Source organism: Hemitrygon akajei, chromosome 22, assembly GCF_048418815.1.
Source record: "Hemitrygon akajei chromosome 22, sHemAka1.3, whole genome shotgun sequence".
NCBI classification, from domain to species: Eukaryota; Metazoa; Chordata; class Chondrichthyes; order Myliobatiformes; family Dasyatidae; genus Hemitrygon; species Hemitrygon akajei.
The window spans coordinates 18,312,462-18,326,601 of NC_133145.1; positions in this window are offsets into that span (position 1 = coordinate 18,312,462).

The window sequence follows — 14,140 nt, forward strand, 5'->3', positions numbered from 1 at the left end:
ATTTTCCTAATCTATCTAGTCCTTCTGCAGACGCCCTGCTTTCTCAATATGACCTCCTCCTCCACCTACCTTCATATCATCCACAAACTAGGCCACAAAGCCATCAATTCCATCATCCAAATCATTGATATATAACGTGAAAAGAAATGGTCCCAACATTAACCCCTACGGAAATTCACAAATCACTGGTAGACAACCAGAAAAGGCACCATTTATTCCCACACATTGCTTCTCACCATTCAGCCAATATTCTATCCATGCTGGTGTTTTTCCTGTAATACCATGGGCTCTTATCTTGGTGGATGCTGTCCAAGTTGCATGCCATCTTAGACAATGACTCCCATCGACTCCATAATGTACTGGTTAGGCACAGGAGTACATTCAGCCAGAGACTCATTCCACCGAGATATAACACTGAGCATCATAGGAAGTCATTCCTACCTGTGGCCATCAAATTTTACAACTCCTCCCTAGGAGTGTCAGACACCCTGAGTCAATAGGCTGGTCCTGGACTTATTTCCACTTGGCATGATTAACTTATTATTATTTAATTATTTATGGTTTTATATTGCTATATTTCTTCACTATTCTTGGTTGGTGCGGCTGTATCGAAACCCAATTTCCCTCGGGATCAATAAAGTATGTCTGTCTGTCTGTCTGTGTTCAACAGCCACATATGCAGCACCTTGTCAAAGCCCTTCTGAAAATCTAAGTATACAATATCCACTGACTCTCCTTAGTCTATCCTGCTTTTTATTTCCACAAAAAATTCCAATAGATTTGTCAGGCAATAGTTCCCTTAAGGAAACCATCAAGTCAAGTTAAGTGAAGTTTACTGCCATTTAACTACGTACATGTATATTATGTATATAGAAATGAGAAAATTCTTTGAACCAGGGTGTAAAGCATAGTAGTGCACTCATAACACACACAACTCATGATAACTTATAAAGATAAGAATAAAATCTACAGAAGAATCACACATAAATAACAAACTAAAATGCATTAATATTAAATATTGTAAGGTATGGAATGGATTAACCAGTGACACTTCAAATATGATGCAGCAGAGAGTTCAGAAGCCTAATGGCCTGGGGGAAGAAACTGTTTCTCATCCTGACTGTTCTTGTATTTATATGTCGTAGTCTCCTGCCTGATGGTAGAAAGTCAAAGAGAATGCTGGATGGATGGGTGGGATCCTTAGTAATGCCAAGGGCCCTGTGTATCCAGCGCTCCCAATAAATTTCCCTGATGGATGGTAGGGAAACCACTATGATCCTCTCAGCTGTTCTAACAGTCCTTTGTAGGGACTTCTGGTCCAATGCTCAACTGCTCCCATCCCAGATGGAGATGCAACTTGTTAGGACGTTCTCAGTGTTACTCCTGTAAAACACAGTTGAGATGGGGGTGGGGAGCACCTTGCTTGCCTCAATCTTCTAAGGAAGTGGAGGTTCTGCTGTGCCTTCTTGTTCGGGGAGTGATATTAAGGGACCAGGTGAGGTCATCTGTGATGTGAACTTCCTAGAACTTGGTTCACTCCCCTGCAGAGGGGGATGGTTTGTCTGCACTTTCCTGAAATCCTTTGTCTTCTCCACATTCAGGCTTGACATAACATATAACAATTACAGCACAGAAACAGGCCATTTCGGTTCTTTTAGTCCGTGCTGAACACTTACTCTCACCTAGTCCCACCGACCTGCACTCAGCCCATAACCCCTCCATTCCTTTCCTGTCCATATACCTATCCAATTTTTTTTTTAATGACAAAATCGAACCTGTCTCTACCACTTCTACTGGAAGCTCGTTCCACACAGCTACCACTCTCTGAGTAAAGAAGTTCCCCCTTGTGTTACCCCTAAAGTTTTGCCCCCTAACTCTCAACTCATGTCCTCTTGCTTGAATCTCCCCTACTCTCAGTGGAAAAAGCCTATCCATGTCAACTCTATCTATCCCCCTCATAATTTTAAATACCTCTATCAAGTCCCCCCTCAACCTTCTACGCTCCAAAGAATAAAGACCTAACTTGTTCAACCTTTCTCTGTAACTTAGGTGCTGAAACCCAGGTAACATTCTAGTATATCTCCTCTGTACTCTCTCTATTTTGTTGACATCTTTCCTATAATTCGTTGACTAGAACTGTACACAATACTCCAAATTTGGCCTTACCAATGCCTTGTACAATTTTAACATTACATCCCAACTCCTATACTCAATGCTCTGATTTATAAAGGCCAGTATACCAAAAGCTTTCTTCACCACCCTATCCACATGAGATTCCACCTTCAGGGAACTATGCACCATTATTCCTAGATCACTCTGTTCTAATGCATTCCTCATTGCTCTACCATTTACCATGTATGTCCTATTTGGATTATTCTTACCAAAATGTAGCACCTCACACTTATCAGCATTAATCTCCATCTGCCATCTTTCAGCCCACTCTTCCAACTGGCCTAAATCTCTCTGTAAGCTTTGAAAACCTACTTCATTATCCACATCGCCACCTATCTTAGTATCATCTGCATACTTACTAATCCAATTTACCACCCCATCATCCAGATCATTAATGTATATGACAAACAACACTGGACCCAGTACAGATCCCTGAGACACACCACTAGTCACCGGCCTCCAACCTGACGAACAGTTATCCACCACTACTCTCTGGCATCTCCATTTCACTACTTCAATCCATTCTCATTTCTATATACATTATATACATGTACGTAGTTAAATGGCAGTAAACTTCACTTAACTTGACTTGATGGTTTCCTTAAGGGAACTATTGCCTGACAAATCTATTGGAATGGGCAGAGTGAGCATAAAAGACATTGAGGTCATCTAGAATTGAAACCCTGTTGTCACAAAAGTCACCTGTTTTTACTTTGTAGGAGGTGTAGGCAAAGCTGTTGAGCATCCTTCTGTGATTCAAGTTTGGTCCGGAATTACCACTTTGCATGTGCGATGGCTTTCCAGAGACTGTACCTGGATCTTTTGTACTTTACTTGGTTGCCAGACCTAAACTCACAGATCTGGCCCTCAGTGATTGCGAATCTTTTGGTTCACCCAGGGCTTCTGTTTGGGGAAGACTAACTGATTATGTGGGGACAAATTCATCCAAGACTGAGTTTATAATTCCATGACAACTGTGGCTTATTTGTCAGATACTCTGATGAGTCTTTGAACGTGGCCCAGTCCACTGATTCGAATCAGTCCCAGGTGCAAAAGACAGTGCACACAGTCATGAACAGCACATAGCACATATAGTCATGATAGCACATACAGTCACAGAATAATGTTAGCTCACATCTCTGAGTGCCATGTCCTGAAGTCTGATGTGGCATGGAATGTTATCTTGGAGTCATGTTTCTGCAAGAAGTAGTGTGCTACAGTTTCTCATCTCGTGCTGGGTCAGCTGCAGATGAAGGCAATCCAACTTGTCTTCCAGTGTGCAAACACCTACGGGAGAGCCAGACTGCAAGATCAAGTCCTAATCCAGCATGGATTGCAGCGCCCCTCCATTCTCCTTCACACTGCCTTGGGTGCCTCCTCTCCTGGGTGGGCGGCTATAACAGGCAATGCCGCAGCATGAGGGTTTGGTCCACACAACAATCCAAGGCCACACAGCTCTCCCACTGTCGGTCTCACCAGTGAACTAATGAGCCAGACTTGCAGTATTTTGTATTACCAATGTCCAATAGCATGTTGCAATTAAAGAAAAATGAGGATAAGAGTGGAAGGGGGTGGGTGTTCAGTGATCTCTCTCTCTCTCTCTCCCCCTCCCTCCTGTGTGTCTGCAGGAGAAGGAATCTCAGGGTTGTATGTGGTGACGTGTATGTGCTCTGATAATAAATTCTACTTTTACCTCCCTACTTTAGTTTTCAATTCCCCAAGCTAAAATAATTAAATATGATAAAATTCACTTTAAAGATATAGGAACAGGAGGTTGTCAGTGATAGCTTTGAAGGTGTGGTGTTTGATGAAAAACTTTTCCAGACTTCTGCAGCCTCTTCCACCCGAGCATTACAAACACAGTTGGGCAAGTTGATTGCAGTAGCGTTTTACACTTCTGATGCAGATATTCTAAATAACTTTAGGAAGAAAGGTTGGAAGTATTGATAGATTCCCAAGGATATCCCACCCCACCTGAAATTCACCAGGTATGAAATAAGCTTATCATTGTAGAAAGTATTTTCACTGGTATTGAATGGAAATAACATTAAAGAGTCTCTCCAGATACTGAACATAAGAAAATGAGTGGAAATGTGATTGACTTGTATATTTCTCATTGAATTCCCAGCCAATACTTTAATATTTGGACATGAGCATGGGTATAGCTATTCCTCAATGTTTAATTGGGGAAAAATTGTAGGATTAGTTAAGGAAGTTCACTCCATCCATTTTTATTCACTCTCCAAAAAAAATCCATGTTGTAACATTCAACTGTTCTTTAGTTAATATCAAAAGATTTAGATTTTGCTTAAGGTTCTTGATTAACCAGGGCATCAAAGGGTATGGAGAGAAGGCAGGGGAGCGGGGATGACTGGAAAATTTGGATCAGCCCATGATAGAATGGTGGGGCAGACTCAATGGGCCAAATGGCCTGCTTCTGCTCCTATATCTTATGGTCTTAAAACATTACTCACATCTTGCATTATGAATATTTGAATGAAAAAGCTGTTCAAAGTATCTACTATCTTGTGTTCCTCTTCTGTCTCAAGTCTGTTTTTGGTCTTTTAATCTCAGTGGTTCCTTTGATTATTGTGGTAGGAAAAAATTCTGTGTTATTATCTTTAGCTTTTTCTAAGTCCCCCTTATGCTTATCCAACCACCTTTCCCAGGCTGTTTTCAATGCTATAATTGACATTGTTCAATCACCAGCTAAATGTCTTTCATTATTTTCAAATGTATCAAAGAAGATCCTGAAAAGGAAAGAGGAGAGGACAGGTCTTTATTCCTTGGAGTGTCGGACATTGAATTGTGAACTTATAGAGGTGTATAAAGTCATGAGGGACATAGATAGGGTAAAAATACACAGAAAGGGAACTAAAAATGTTGAGGACATAGATTTGAAGTGGGAGGGGAAATATTTAAAAAGGACTTGAGGAGCAAAGGAGGATGGCACATGTATGGAATGCACTGCCAGAGAAGGTGGTTGAGGCAAAGATTATAATAAAACTCAAAAGGACTTGCAGAAGTGCATGGATAGAAGGAGTTTATAGGAATATGGGGCAAACACAAGCAAATGGGACTGGCTTGGTCAGCACCAAGGACAGACTGAAGGCCCTGTTTCCATGCTCTAGGATCTAAGATGCATGTAGAAGTAGTATTCACATTGGAGGTCCAGCAATAGATAATGAAGACTTCAAGCAAACATTATGGGAATGGAGGGAGTGTGGAAATACCAAGGTAGCTCTATGGACTTGTTATGTGTACTTAGCATTTCCCTCTTTCTTGAAATGGACTACAAGAAGTTGAAAGAGGAAGGCAAGAGCTGGATGGATCAAAAGGATGCTGCTGAGCTTTTGAAGTCCAACAGACATTTCTGGAGGCCTGCAGTCAAACCAAAAGAACATCATTAAACATTCACAAGACATTTAGATGACCTGCAGCACCATATACAAGCACTTAACTGAAGGCACCATCTAGGACCTCCAAGAGGACCACAACAGTGTGAGGGTTAGGAGGCTTGCATGCCTCTATGACTTGCAAAGCTATGTTGGCTGAAGTCAGGGTCTTATGCTTTGGTTTTATTCGGCCCACCCATGCCAAACAGGTCAAAGGGTAGAGGCCAGACTAAGAGTGATACACTGGTCCTCCAGGTTTGGGGGTTCAGCACAGGAATAACAATCCTGACTGGTAAAACAAAATTGTTACGGAAACAACAATGAAGAATCCTACATCCGAGTGCAACATTATTCTGGAGTTTCCACCCAGGACTTGAATGACTAACAATAGTGAAAACCGAGCAGAAACTTCTGACACAGTGAAGGAGATGGACGACCTTCATTGCTGCTCTAAATGCCATTGGGGTAATGGGGCAAAGAGAAGCCATCTAGGAATGAATTTCCCTCCACAGCTGCTGCTTAATCTACTGGATCCCCCAACAGCTTGATTTTTGCTTCAGTTTCCAGCATCTGCAGGCTCTTATGTTTTAGGAATGTCCTGGCTTCAACTTGTACACAAACATAGTGGCCTACACTCAATTATGATCACACAAAACAAGGCAAATGTGACAACCTTGTTTGAAATGGAAATGATTCTGCTGTGAACACGATGAAGTACAAGTTATCACTGTTATAAACGAGTGACATCTATCTGCTTAAACAGGAGATACGGATTTTATGCATCAAGGAACATCCAATAGATTCCAAAGTCACATTCAGTAATTGGTGTTCCATCACTTGCTTTTGAATTTCCAAGTGAATAAAGAGCATCTTTCTTTATTATTTTACATTTATTTCAGTTAACAACTTCTTATTTTCCCTTTACAGGATTACTAGAAGTAATCTTTTATCTAATATTCTATGCTTAATCTTTTCACACTATTTTTTGTGAATTTCTCAAATATGCATTGGAAACTGGAAAATATTCTGGTTATTTTATTTTCTCTCTGTTATAAATACACCTCTGTTTGTTTCATTGGTGGCTTAATTTCTGGAAGAGCAGAATATAAAAACAAGGACATAATGCTGAGGTATTCATCAGACTGCTCTTGGGAGTATTATGAGCAGTTTTAGGCTCCTCGTTTAAGCAAGGATATGCTGGCATTGGAGAGGGTCCAGAGGAAGTTCATGAGAATGATCCTGGGACTAAAAGGGTTAAAGTATGAGAAGTTTTTGATGGCTCTGGACCTGTACTTGCTGAAGTAAAGGAGAATGAGGGGGAAATCTTACTGAAACCTATCAACAACATTCTCTCTAATTCTTTTTACACCTGCGTGGACCAACCATTGCTATACCAACTATCTTGCTGGCAAACCTACCATCTCTAGTGAATAAAATTGATGATCTCAGAGCTAGGGTGCTGAATCAGAGGGACATTAAGACCACATGTGTCCTTTGTTTCAGAGAATCCTGGTTAACCCCTTCCGTACCAGATTCAGCAATTCAGATCGATGGGTTTACCTGTCGTGGCTATCCCTCATGGTTGAGGATGATGGTCTTCGTTCCATTTCCACAGAGTGAAGACGCCTGTGTGTGTAATTGTTTAACATGTACTTGATGTTGCACTTCAAGAAGCACACAATACTTCACAAACCAACCGATTCCGATGGCATGGAAACCACGACGATTGGAGCTGATGGATTTGTTGCAGCCTTCATCTGCCTTCACAGCCATTGAGTTTGAAGTAACTTCATCTGCCTGTTCCACCGTTGAGGTCTTGGTTGGATTGTTCTTTGTCAAGGACCTCACCCTCGACCTTACCGCCATGGTGACCCTACCAGGAGCAGAGCTCCAGATGGCATCACTCTTGGGATCTCAGGACCACACAAGCTTCTCCACCACGACAAGGTAACAATCCACAGAGAAGATGGGTTTACTATACTCTGCCAGGATAGATCTATAGAGTCTCTCAAAAACAGAGGTGGAGGAGTATGCCTCATGATCAACTCTTCTTGGTGCACAAATATATCAGTGCTGTCCTAATTCTACTCACCAGACCTGGAATATCTAGCAGTTAAGTGCCGTCCTTTTTACATACCACTGGAGTTCTCTGGGGTCATTTTGATAGCAGTTTACATTCCACCTCAGGCCAATGTAATTCAGGCTTTAGATGATCTGAGCAATGGGATCAACATGCAAGGAACAGTACTCCCTAATGCCTTCATCATTGTTTTGGGAGATTTTAACCAGGCCAGTCTGAAAAATATTACTAAACAATTACCATTAATAGACCACTTGCAATACCCAAGGAAACAACACACTGGTCCATTGCTACATCATCATCAAGAATGCCCACCATGCTGTTCCACATCCTCACTTCGGGAAGTCTGATCACCTGGCTGTATTTCTACTCCCTGAGTATAGGTAGAGACTGAAGACTGCAGCACCAGTAGAGAGAAGCAAGAAGGTATAGACTGGAGCACCTACAGGACTGCTTTGATTCAGTGGACTGGACTGTATTCAGGGATTCATCTTCGAATCTGGATGAATATGCTGCAGTTGTTACCGACTTCATTAAAACCTGTGTGGATGAGTGTGTGCCTACAAAAATTTACTGTACATTCCCATACCAAAAGCCGTGGATGAACCAGGAGGTACGTCGTCTGCTGAAGGTTAGATGTGGAATTCAAGTCTGGCGACCCAGGCCTGTACCAAAAAACTAGGTATGATTTGCAGAGCAAACACGAGGAAATCTGCAGATGCTGCAAATTCAAACAACACACACAAAATGCTGGTGGAACACAGCAGGCCAGGCAGCATCTATAGGGAGAAGCGCTGTCGACGCTTTGGGCCGAGACCCTTCGTCAGGCCCGAAGCGTTGACAGTGCTTCTCCTTATAGATGCTGCCTGGCCTGCTAAGTTCCACCAGCATTTTGTGCGTGTTGTTATGATTTGCAGAGGGCTATTTCAAGGGTGAAGAGACAATTTTGAATGAGGTTGAAGACAACATCAGATGCATGGCAACTCTGGCAGGGTTTGCAAGACATTGCTTCCTACAAAGTGAAACTCAATAGTACGAATAGTAGCGATGCTTCACTACCAGATGAACACAATGCCTTCTCCTCCCGCTTTGAAATGAAGAACATAACTACAGCTGTGAAGATCCCTGATGCACCTGATGACCTTGTGATCGCTATCTCAGAGGTTGATGTTAGACTGTTTTTAAAGAGGGTGAACCCTCGCAAGGCAGAAGTACCTGGATGTACCGCAAGATGGAGTACCTGGTAAGGCTCTGAAAACCTGTGCCAACCAACTAGTGGGAGTATTCAAGGACATTTTCAAATTCTCACTGCTATGGGTGGAAGTTCCCACTTGCTTCAAAAAGGCAACAATTATATCAGTGCCCAAAAAGAATAAAGTGAGCTGTCTTAATTATTATTGCCCAGAAGCACTCATATTGACAATGACGAAATGCTTTGAGAGGTTGGTCATGACTAGACTGAACTCCTGCCTCAGCAAGGACCTGGACCCATTGCAATTTGCCTATCGCCACAATAGGTCAATGGCAGATGCAATCTCAATGGCTCTTCACATGGCTTTAGACCACCTGGACAGCACAAACACTTATGTCAGGATGCTGTTCATCAACTATAGCTCAGCATTTAATACCATCATTCCCACAATCCTGACTGAGAAAGCAGAACCTAGGCCTTTGTACCTACCTCCCTCTGCAACTGGATCCTCGAATTCCTAACTGCAAGACCACAATCTGTGAGGATTGGTGATAACATCTCCTCCTTGCTGACGATCAACACTGGTGCACCTCAGGGGTGTGTGCTTAGCCCACTGCTCTACTCTCTATATACACATGACTGTGTGGCTAGGTATAATTCAAATACCAGAGAAACATAGAAAACAAAGAAACATAGAAAATATACAGCACAATACAGGTCCGTCGACCCACAAAGCTGCGCCGAACATGTCTCTACCTTAGAAATTACCTCGGCTTTACCCATAGCCCTCTATTTATCCTGCTTTCTCTGGCGGACCGAGCGTAGGTATTCAGCAAAACGGACTCCCAGTCTGCGCCGGGTCTCACCAATATATAAAAGGCCACACCGGGAGCACCGGATGCAGTATACCACACCAGCTGACTCACAGGTGAAGTGTCGCCTCACCTGGAAGGACTGTCTGGGGCCTTTTTCTGAACACCTGTTTTGCTGAACACTTACACTCTGTCCACCAGAGAAAGCAGGATCTCCCAGTGGCCACACATTTTAATTCCATGTCCCGTTCCCATTCTGACATGTCTATCCATGACCTCCTCTGCAGTCAAGATGAATCCACACTCAGGTTGGAGGAACAACACCTTATATACCAGCTGGGTAGTCTCCAACCTGATGGCATGAACATTGACTTCTCTAACTTCCGTTAATGCCCCTCCTCCCCTTCTTACCCCATCCCTGACATATTTAGTTGTTTGTTTTTTTTTCTCTCTCTCTGTCCATCACTCTGCCTGTTCTCCATCTCCCTCTGGTGCTCCCCCTCCCCCTTTCTTTCTCCCGAGGCCTCCCGTCCTATGATGCTTTCCTTTCTCCAGCTCTGTATCACTTTCGCCAATCACCTTTCCAGCTCTTAGCTTCATCCCACCCCCTCCGGTCTTCTATCATTTCACATTTCCCCCTCCTCCCACTACTTTCAAATCTCTTAGTCTCTCTCCTTTCAGTTACTCCTGACGAAAGATCTCAGCCTGAAACGTCGCCAGTGCTTCTCCTTATAGATGCTGCCTGGCCTGCTGTGTTCCACCAGCATTTTGTGTGTGTTGTTTGAATTTCCAGCATCTATAGATTTCCTCGTGTTTGCTCTTAAAAGACCCTATTGTTTCAGCCTCCACCACAGCCGCCAGCAGACCATTCCATGCACTCACCACTCTTTTCGTAAAAAACTTATCCCTGACATCTCCTCTGTACCTACGTCCATGCACCTTAAAACTATGCGCACTCGTGCTAGCGAATTCAGCCCTGGGGAAGCACCTCTGATTATCTACATGATCAATGCCTCTCATTATCTTGTCTATCAAGTCACCTCTCATCCTCTGTCGCTCCAAGGAGAAAAGCCCGAGTTCACTCCACCTATTCTCATAAGGCATTCTCCCCAATCCAGGCAACATCCTTGTAAATTTCCTCTTCACACTTTCTATGGTTTCCACGTCCTTTCTGTAATGAGGCAACCAGAATTGAGCACAGTACTCCAAGTGGGATCTGATCAGGGTCCTATATATCTGCAACATTACCTCTCAGCTCTTAAACTCAATCCCACGATTGATGAAGGCCAATGCACCATATGCCTTCTTAACCACAGAGTCAACCTGCATAGCAGCTTTGAGTGTCCTATGGACTCGGACCCCAAGATCCCTCTGATCCTCTACACTGCCAAGAGTCTTACCATTAATACTATATTCTGCCATCATATTTGACCTACCAAAATGAACCACCTCACACTTATCTGGGTTGAACTCCATCTGCCACTTCTCAGCCCAGTTTTGCATCCAATCAACGGCCCATTGTAACCTCTGGCAGCCCTCCACACTATCCACAACACCTCCAACCTTTGTGTCATCAGCAAACTTACTAACACATCCCTCCACTTCCTCATCCAGGTCATTTATTTAAAAATCACAAAGAGTAGGGGTCCCAGAACAGATCCCTGAGGCACACCACGGGTCACTGACCTCCATGCAGAATATGACCCATCTACAACCACTCTTTGCCTTCTTTGGGCAAGCCAGTTCTGGATCCACAAAGCAACGTCCCCTTGGATCCCATGCCTCCTTACTTTCTCAATAAGCCTGGCATGGGGTACCTTATCAAATGCGTTGCTAAAATCCATACACTACATCTACAGCTCTACCTTCATCAATGTGTTTAGTCACATCTTCAAAAAAGTTCAATCAGGCTCCTAAGGCACGACCTGCCTTTGACAAAGCCATGCTGACTATTCTTAATCATATTATGTCTCCAAATGTTCATAAATCCTGCCTCTCAGGATCTTCTCCATCAACTTACCAACCACTGAAGTAAGGCTCACTGGTCTATAATTTCCTGGGATATCTCTACTCTTTTTCTTGAATAAGGGAACAACATCTGCAACCCTCCAATTCTCTGGACCCTTTCCCATTCTCATTGATGATGCAAAGATCATCGCCAGAGGCTCAACAATCTCCTCCCTCACTTCCCACAGTAGCCTGGGGGATGTCCCGTCCGGTCCTGGTGACTTATCCAACTTGATGTTTTCCAAAAGCTCCAGCACATCCTCTTTCATAATATCTACATTCTCAAGCTTTTCAGTCCACTGCAAGTCAGCTCTAAAATCGCCAAGATCCTTTTCTGTACTGTTACATACCCTGTAACTGGGTGTCAGACCAGCAAAGATAGAAGTATCCGTTGGAGTCTGGTGGTACTATATTCAAAAGTGTTTATTAGTAAAATAAGCAAAACAAGTTAGCAGTAATAAACCTAAAAGTGTAGGAATAATAATAAGCAATAATAAACAAGCTCTATCGATGTCTAGGGGTAAATGAATTGTCATAGAAAAGTATAAAGTTCAGTTCAGTTCATGAGTGCTGAGGTAGTTATGCTTGTTGTGTTGTAATCGTTGGAGAGAGAGAGCGAGAGATTAAGCAGCTGCAGTCAGCAAACCTTCCTGTTGCCTTTTGATTCCGTTGCACCGTTGTTGTGGTGGTCATTCAGCTATGACCCCTTCGTCCTTCTGCTAGACCGTTCTTCTGTGGTGGACTCGTCACTCTGGCATGAGTGGACAAACACACAAGTCCCCACCGGCCCTGCTGTAACACTGTGAGTTTTACTGACCGATCTCCTGGTTCAGTCTCCGAAGCCCCCACCTTTCCTGTGGGTTCCAACACTCAATCAGTGTCCACTGGTGTGTCTGAAGGGTGTCTCTCCAGACCTGTCTTTTTATCCCTACTCACAGGGTCTCAGCTATCCATCAATTCTGAATGACTGTGTCCATCAAATCAGGCCACTCCTGCAATCTCCTGAGGAACGTTAACGAGCAAAGTAACGTCCTTGTAGTGTAAGTAAATAATCCAGGAAGAGTGATAATAAATCAACAGTCTCTCTCTCTCTTATCTGTAGCGAATGTTCGTGCCTGTGTTTCGTCTCTCTCTATCATGAGCAGCATAACAACAGCAATAGTTCATAGTTCTCGGGGCGGAGGTTGGGAATGGTTAACTCTGCACCCCATTGTCTATCAGGTCTGTTCATCACTCATAACAGTACTAAATACTGAAACAAAGTATTTATTAAGTACCTCTGCTATTTCCTCTGGTTCCATACACACTTTTCCATTGTCACACTTGATTCGTCCTATTCTCTCACGTCTTATACTCTTGCTTTTCACGTACTTGTAGAATGCCTTGGGGTTTTCTTAATCCTGTCCGCCAAGGCCTTCCCATGGCCCCTTCTGGCTCTCCTAATTTCATTCTTAAGCTCCTTCTTGCAAGCCTTATAATCTTCTAGATTCATTTCATTATTCAGTTGTTTGAACCTTTCGTAAACTCTTCTTTCTTCTTGACTAGATTTACATCAGCCTTTGTGCACCACTGATCTTGTACCTAATTATCCTTTCCATATCTCATTGGAACATACCTACTCAGAACTCCACACAAATATTCCCTGGACATTTGCCACATTTCTTCGGTACGTTTCCGTTAGAACATCTGTTTCCAATGTATGCTTTCAAGTTCCTGCCTGATAGCCTCATAGTTCCCCTTACTCCAAATAAATGTTTCCCTAACTTGTCTGTTCCTATCCCCCTCCGATGCTATGGTAAAGGAGATAGAATTGTGACCATCCATAAATTTGCTGACAATACAACCATTGTTGGTAGAATCTCAGGTGGTGATGAGAGAGCGTACAGGAGTGAGATATGCCAACTAGTGGAGTGGTGCCGCAGCAACCTTCTGGCACTCAATGTCAGTAAGACCCAAGAGCTGATTGTGGACTTCAGGAACGTAAGATGAAGGAACACATACCAATCCCCATAGAGGGATCAGAAGTGGAGAGCGTGAGCAGTTTCAAGTTCCTGGGTGTCAGGATCTAACTTGGTACCAACATATCGATGTAGTTATAAAGAAGGCAAGACAGCAGCTATACTTCATTAGGAGTTTGAAGAGATTTGGCATGCAACAAATACAGTCCAAAACTTGTATCATTGTGTTGTGGAGAGCATTCTGATAGGCTGCACTGTCTGGCATGGGGTGGGTGCACAGGGCTGAAAGAAGCTGCAGAGGATTGTAAATCTAGTTGGCTCCATCTTGGGTACTAGCCTACAAATTACCCAAGAGATCTTCAGGGAGCAGTGTCTCAGAAAGGCAGCATCCATTATTAAGGACCTCCAGCACCCAGGGCATGCCCTTTTCTCACTGTTACCATCAGGTAGGAGGTACAGAAGCCTGAAGGCACACACTCAGTGATTCAGGAACAGCTTCTTCCCCTCTGCCATCCGATTCTTAA